At 36.5% G+C, this 8,413-nt stretch overlaps 1 non-coding gene across 1 annotated transcript; it reads right to left on the bottom strand.

The window, feature by feature from the left end:
* MIR2284C (microRNA 2284c) lies at nt 1,720-1,798 on the bottom strand. The gene has a single exon (NR_129663.1). It is a non-coding gene; the product is annotated as a microRNA 2284c (primary transcript).

Raw genomic sequence — 8,413 nt, 5'->3', positions numbered from 1 at the left:
TGTAACACTATTAGAAACACTCAGATGACAAATATAACTTCAGTTGATGTTTACTTTTACTGAATAAATACAGTTTTCCCTTGACCAGAAGAAAGAACAGTACTGTGAAGACAGAGGGCCTTTCTCTATAGCCTAACTAAAAGAAAATGGATGATATTTCCCACTGTGGCCAGTAGATGATGGTGAAATGACAATGATGACAATGTCGAAGGCATATTTGAAGTCAGTGGTTGGAAGAAGGAAGTTGGGAGTAGTGGAAAAAGTACAAATCAAGTATTGTAACTTGATTTTTAGACCTGAGTTGTTCACTGCTTTAGCAAACACAAAACCTTGAATTCATATTGTTTTTAGTCGCTAGATTGGACTATATGATCTCTTGTCCTTCTACCTCTAAAATTTTGTAGGTATAACAGAAAGTATACATGCTAACACTAATTAAATACCCTAAACAGTATCAAGAATATGAAAAATAGCTTATAGAGTATAGTGTCCTTTTAATTAACTTTATGCTGAACTGTAATAGGTTTATGTAATGATTTCCCCCTCCCCCGGAACCTCTGTACCTCAGAAAGGTTTGCAGAGTTCATTTTGGCAAAGATAAAAGGCAGAACTGATAACGTATCATATCGCCACATGGAGGCTAGCAATTAGACATAAAGCCAGACAAAAATCACAAGGAGAGCCATAAATAAAAGAGAATCTTAATGTGATTTAAATACCGTGACTGAGTTGCATTCAGTGTCAGCCTGGTCACCAAGTCCAAATGTGACATTATCTTCTATAGAGATGTAGTCTAGCAAAAGACTTCTGCATCCGCCATCTGGCCCCTGACTCAGTGAGCACATTTCACTGAATGACACATAGCCCGGTGGGATGCACCAAATTTACTTAAACATGAGCACATCCTCTTCTCATAACAAAGGCTGGACATGACCCTAATTTTGCATTCTGTAAACAATGTTGTGGAAATTATTAAAACAAGTCTTCTGGGTAGGCCTATAAACATATACTTATTTTGATTACTTTGTCAAAGCCACAATTTCACGAAGTACAAACCAGTTTAAATAGAGAAGCCAATTAGATGTGTCTTTAAAATTCATTCTCTATATGGTAAACTATCATGTGAAAAAGAATCAGTTTGTGACTAGGTAATCTGATCCTCCAATACAAGAGTTTGAGCAGAAAGTTCCAAAACTTAGAGTTTCTGTTCTTTGTCACAAGCTTCTGGGAAGTGTGCCAAATGAGCACCACTCAAGAAAAATTGCTCAAAATTTTTGACTTTTTAGTTTATATTTTCAACTTCAGTTTCAGACATGTTCCAGAATAAAGATAATCAGATCCAGTTTTTTCAGTCTCTGAGAGTTTACTGGGCTTCTTTTATTCTGTATTACTTTGGAAATATTTCACATTTCAGGAGAAACAATATGATTTGCCTACAGAAAGTATTTTTCCTTTAAGTACATCTTTGGCATTCCTCAGACTGCTAAATTTTTTTTTAACTGACTCTTGGGAGGGAAGGAGACTATATTATAGCCTCTTTTGTTATTTAAAAAGCACCCCAATTCTACGGATCCCTAGTTAATACTGAAGACTTTTTGATGGTATGTGGCATCCTCTCTGACAAAGATAAATGCTAAAGCAAGAGCATTATGGGGAAATTGGAACTAAAAATAACTAAAAGTAACCATTTTTTCCTCACAAAATTATATAAAACTATACAGAGTTGGCCAAAAAGTTCACTTAGATTTTTCTGTAACATCTTACAGGAAAAACCAAATGAACTTTTTGGCTACCCCAGTACAACCCTTTGTTGGAATAATATGAGAAAACTTTACTTAGGAACTGAGATGTAATTAATAGATATAACAGGAAATAAAATAGCATTATTTAGACACAAGAAATTCAAAGAAGGAGGAAAAGCCTATCTTTATAAATGAGGGGAAAAATTTTAAATGATGTAAGAAAGAAGAAATATTAATACAAAGTTCATGTAAACTTAATTAGAAACTACAGTGGAAATAGAGCATGTGACTAATAAGGTAAGAAATAATGTAAAATCCTGGGAAAGCCTCCTTAAGCTAGACCTCTTCAGGGCTACAGCACTGATAATGTTTCATGTTTCAAGAATTGACCTGAAGGCAGTGAGGTGTTGAAGGTGGCAGAAAAGCCTCATAATGTTACATTTCAAATGTCTATAGTCTCTTAGACTTCCTAGTCTGGTAAACACTGAACTTAGGCTAGGGAAAAAAATCCTTAATTCATAAACTCATTTAAAAGAGCACCAGGCTGGGTAATAGCAGTGTTAACATTTTTAAAGAAAGAAACCTGTTCAGACAGTCTGATACTGGACTGTAAGCTTCTGTCTTGAATGTAAACCACATCTGAATATTAAAGATCACTCTAGGGAAGATGGTGATCAGCTGGCTGCTCTTTTTCTCCCCTGAGAAAATAATAAGAGATGAGCATAAGCTTCAGCGTGAAGGATTTGGGCAGAGAATAAGAAAGAATATTGATCATTGAAGGTGGGGTACTGAAGGAATCTTTTTCTGTGTAAGTCTCTTCAAAAGTTACTACTTGGCTTAAAAAAAAAGTTATTACCATCTGCTGTCTATCCCCAAATACTTACTGTTTGTGATGTAAGTAGCCTGGTGGAAAGAGATGTGGTGAATTAATGCAAGAAGTAGGAAGTCTCCGAACTGGAGACTTTCTCAACGCAAATACCAAATAACATAAGATGAAAGCATAAAAATAAAAAACCACACAAATGAGATATAGACTTCCCAGGTAGCCCTAGTGGTAAAGAACCCACTTGGGAACGCAGGGGATACAAGAGATGTGTTTTTGATCTCCAGGTTGGGAAGATCCCCTGGAAAAGAGAATGGCAACCCACTCCAGTATTCTTGCCTGGAGAATTTCATGGAAAGAAACCTGGCGGGCTACAGTCCATGAGGTCGCAGAGTCGGACACGACTGAGCGACTAACATTTTCACAGATATACATAATAACAGCATTTAGCTAATTAAGCTCTCTGGAAACATTCTGCTTTTGGAAAGCATAGGAGTTTGCATTTTTAGGTTTGTCATTTAACACAATTTTGAACTGAGTCAGAGTCTCATTAGCAACTATGATCTGTATACAGTTTGTGGAACAGCCTTCTAGAGAAAGTTTTCAAACAAACATTTGGCATCAACAGAATATTTTTAATCAAACTGTCAGTGTTATTCATAGTACAGTCTTCAACTTCCAGAAGATTGTCTGTCTTAAAGACTCAGAATCCTAGGGCAATAGACCGATGCCAAGTGAATTACACTGAGGGCTTGGGTCCTGGGCATATAAAATCCTGAGAACTAGGTTGCCCTGACTGAGATTGAACTGTTTCTGCTGGAATAGATACAGAAAGATATCTGTGGTTTTTTAGATTAGAATTTTGTAACTTCAGACAACTCATTAAAAATCATATACCCCCTGTGTTCAGGGGGTATAGAATCACAGATTCAACATAAGAATAACGTGTTCAAAAAGTTTTAGCCCTGTGCAGTGGTGTGCTAGATAAAATATCCGGTTTTCCTCACAAGGAGTGTGTGTGTTGCTAGGGAAGGCAGGAGTACACAGGTGTCTGATTTGTAGCATTTGCCAGTTTCTATAATGTAAATGTCCCACTATAGCCAATTGCCAGCTACCAGATTGACATCAGTGTCAACAGAATTGGGAAGAGATGTGCAGAATCATTGCTCATTGCTCCATCAGACCTGTGATCCTATGTCAAATGTATGTAGAGCACAGAAGTTGAGAAGCATCAGTTTGTGTCATTTAATGACAGCCATCATTGTCATTATCAAGTAGAACTTTCCCCTTCCACCTTGTGACAAATGCCTAAAAGCAGACCTAGCATATGGCTTCTCCTCCATATGAGAGCTGTGACTTGAGTCCTAAAGACTTTATATTTAACAGAAGATTTCCCCATAATGCTCTTTGTAGTAATATTACCCAGTTCCTTATATGTTCTGGCTTTTATCATCAGAAAATGAAATGTTTACAAGTCAACAGAACTAATGCTTAGGAGCAGTAAGTGCTCCTCCAGATCAGAAAAATAGTTTTGAGGCATGTTTTATTTTGGATTTTAATATTTTGAGTGTTAAAAAGGCTGATAACACACCGAGAAACACTGCTTACCATTTGATAGAAAAACTGACTGGAAACAAACATTTGACAACAGTCTCCATTTGCTTATTTTTGAAAAAGTAGAACTATATTAAAATATTAATATTGATATTTAACATCAGTTATATTAAAATATCAGTTCATGGCCCACCTCCTATCTTTATTCCCAGACTGTCCATATCTTTGTAACCCCAGGATATATGCATCTCTTATCTTCAATCTCTCTGTAAAAGATTTCTTGTAAAACAAAAGGGCATTAGCTTCCCCAGTGCCAAAATGCCCAAATGGCTTGGGTTCCTACCCATAAAATATATTCACACTTACTTATAAATTCTGCATTGTGTATTTAAAAAGCAGAAACTATTGGGCAAATTGCCAAAAACTTCCCCTGAATATTAGGGGAGAAAGCAGATGGATTCTTAGGACACAGTAGTTCCAATCGTGATACTGTTAATAAATTAGTGGTAATGTTCATAATAACACATTGCCACTTACAATGAATGAACTTTTGCATGTATGTACCTCCCAGTACATAATGCTGAATAACATTAGTAACATAAAATGTCATTTTCCAGTCTCAGGGCCCCTACCAGTGATTAACATGTATGTATTCAGTAAGTAGGTGATAGGTGCTTTCTGTGGTGAGGCATTATGGAGTCTGTCAAGATGAATTAAGATTATTATTATTATTGTTATTTGACTCACAGTGGCCAAGATTTGGAAATGCTCACACATATTTAGACTATGAAATTCTTAGCTCCTTTCATTTATCACTGGGAGAGAATTTAAGTTTAAATAAGTCATTACCATGGTCCTAATAAGACTTTTCTTCTTGGATTTGGTTGGTTGGTGGTTTTTCGTTTTTGGCTGGTTGTTTTTTAGTGTATATAATAACTGAATCCCAGTTGATAAACACATCCCTAAGTCAACAAATTTGATATACCACGTCTAAGGTCATACTCAGGGTTTATTTCTTCACTGAATTTTTCCCCAACAGTAACAGTTAATGACAGTGTGACGTAGTCATCCTAATTGCTATGAGTTAGCACAGCTCCCCTCCATTGCTGTGGGTTAATAATGAGTTGGATTCATTGATTCTGGTATAGCTGACATCACATGTCACTGACAGTGTGACATTGTAGAAAAGGATTAGGAAAAGGAGAGGGAAGAAGCAAAAGAAAAGCAAACTTCAATCAACACATTAAGACATTCTAATGCAATATTTCAGTCTGTGCCCAAGGAAAATGGACCAAATGAAAAAATTACAGAGCACCTCCTAATCATTTGCTGTCACATTAGGTATTTTTTCTCCTCTGATATTAAAATAAACGGTAGAAGTGAGTCATGAATTACATTATTTTGAAGCTTCACAGTAAAGCTTTCTGTAAATCTTACAGTCAGACCTCCTGCTCAGTCCACTCTGTGGTACTAGAAAATAGCTAAGGTACCTTTGACATCTCAGGTTGTAAGCTCCACATATGAATGAAAAGTTATTGAGGAAACCATAGTGCTCCTTAATCTTCTAACTGGGGCTGGTGATGGGCTCCCTGACTCAAGTGACAGTGTTACCAATGAACTTTGAAACATGATGAAGCAGTGACTCTCCCTGGGGACAAGGGATGTACTGACAACCTAGGTGTTCCTCTGGGATATCTGTACTCTCCAGATCTTCAGAGGATGTTGTTAGGAAGTGAAAAGCTCTTTAAAGGAATCAGATGTACCCAGAAATCTGCTCAGTGTCATGGTTTCACAGCCCAAAATATCCTCACTAGAGTTTTTCCAAGAAAAATCCTTTCCCCTGATTTCTGGGATGCATGGTCAGGCTTGGGCCTCTGCTAGGATGTGTAGGTATAGATACATGATTTTCAAACATGTGTTTAGTCATATCTGTCTCCATCACGACCCCATGGACTGTAACGCACCAGGCTCTCTCTGGCTAAATGCAAGTGCGTTTAGCCACCAGGGTAGCCCCGTCTCTAGGGAGAACCAAATCTGGAGCCCCTGTTGTGAATTTCTCTCTTCTGTGTTACAAACAGAAGCCAGAGCAAATGGCATGGTTTGTGTATAGAACCACCAGATGGCAGTGTGTGGAGAATGAAAGGGCATTTATATCCTCTGCAGGATGGATGCTAGTTTAAGTCTTCCTGGTTTCTTAAGGACTTTCTTAAACATCTCAGCCCAGTGATCAAGAAGGAAAAGGAAAAATAATTGCTTACTTTTAGTGGTGGAAATTACCTTTGTAAGCTTGTAGTGTTGTGGTTTGATGACATTTCTGAAACTACCAGAAACCCATTTATAATTAAATTACATGGGGTAAGGAAGGGGAAGAGACAGAGAGATCCTAATAAAAATTAAATACTAAATTGGGGTGAACCAGGAGGAAGCATCAGAAGGTAGAAATATGGAAGAAAATTGTTTCTACCAAATACTAATGTAACCCATTTATCTAAGAAAAGAAGATCACTTCTTATTCATGGTGTAATCAGGTGGAGCCATACAAAAATTATGCTACTCAGGATCTGTGACCTGCAAAAATGATCATTGCACGTGGTTCAACTTAAAAAACTATTGGACACAGGGTAAATTTGTAAACTATGTAAAAAACACACTAAAATATTCCATGACTTACTAGTAGTACGGTGCTAGAAAGACAATAATCCAAAATAAATTTTTTAAAAACACTATAGTCAATTCCTTAATTGAAGAAAATTCTAATCCAAAATGCTATGCCCAGGGATGATTTAAGAAAACTGCAAGTTTGTGAGGATTTTTTTTTTTTTTTGAGAGAGAGAGAAAGCAATTCTAGTTAAGCAAGTATTAACCCCAAAGAAATACAACACCAAGTAGTGTTTTTCATTTTTAACCTGGAGGGAGCTAGCTATAGAATAGATCAAGAATGGTCATGTACTGGTGAGTATTAGTCTTTTTGCACTGATGGTGCAAAACCTTAGCTGTGGACTTTCCCACCCACAATGTAGCCTTGACCTGTGATGCCATCCACAGGTCCTCTGCCACCTGACAGTTTCATGGGTGTCTGTAAGCAACCAAGGGTTGGGCTTGGCTGTGCCAGCCTTGCCCTGGTCCGTCCCTGGGCACAAGTGGCATGTGGACTCCTGTCATTTTTCATCCATGATTTCTGGATCATTTAGACTAGCTTTTGTGTTTGCTAACAGATCATAAAAGACCACAGAAAATAATGAAGAGTACTTTTTGGTTGTAAACATAGGAAAGTAGGCTTACCATTTGAAAGGAATATTGAGTAGAAGTACATAATTTTTCTCCATAAAATTTAAGGATAATCCGATGATAAAGGGAGAGGCAAAATGGTATTTTAATGGCATTTTTATGGGGTAAAAGGAAAAAACTATATTTTTCAAAAATATGAGAAAATACTATGAAAACACTAATTCCTTAGAATAGCTCTGTTAAAGATATGTGTTTATAAACTACTTGACAGTTTACATAACCCTCCTTATAGTGCTCCTATAACATGGAGTCATTCTCCTAATTTTATAGAGTAACAAATAGAGGTATATTCGTAGAGCTTTAATAACTTCTCCAGTGTCATAAACAGTATGCCAAACAAGTTTCAAATCCAGGTTTTGCTGAAGTTTAGTATGTGATGGAAGGCAAAAAATCTGTGCTTTGGTAATGAGACACACCTCAGTATTGTTTTCTTTTTGTTAACTTAATTTCTTATCTTCAGATTAACTACTTTAGTTTCATCATCTGAAAAGTAGTTCATGATAACTCCTCCTTTAGAAAGTCATTGTGAAGATTAAAAAGAATATGTAGGAGACTGCCTAAATCATTGTAGGTACTCAAAAAATGGTAACTACTTTTCTTGGCATTTCACTCATAGGAGTACAAACTTCTGCCAAATATTCCTTTGTAGGGCTTCCAAACTAATACAGTGAATGAAGGAAGTCTAACATCACAAACCTGTTAATAATGACAGTATCAAACTGCTGGAAAAATCCTAGCTTTGACTGTATGCACCTTTGTCAGCAAAGTGATGTCTCTGCTTTTTAATATTTAATATTTTTGGACCCAGAGAAAAATAATTGTATAATGCTGCAGTGTCCAAAATAATGGCCACCAGCCACATATGACAGTTGAAGTTTAAATTAGCTAAAATTAAATAAAATTTAAGTCAGTTCTTTAGTCACACTAACAAAAGAAAATATAATGTTAGCCCTTCATTTCCAGGTAAAGAAATTGAGTTCTATTTAATATGTTCAGTTCAATATTC

Source organism: Capra hircus, chromosome 3 (genome assembly GCF_001704415.2).
Source record: "Capra hircus breed San Clemente chromosome 3, ASM170441v1, whole genome shotgun sequence".
NCBI classification, from domain to species: domain Eukaryota; kingdom Metazoa; phylum Chordata; class Mammalia; order Artiodactyla; family Bovidae; genus Capra; species Capra hircus.
This window is presented reverse-complemented; position numbering and strand designations above follow the sequence as displayed.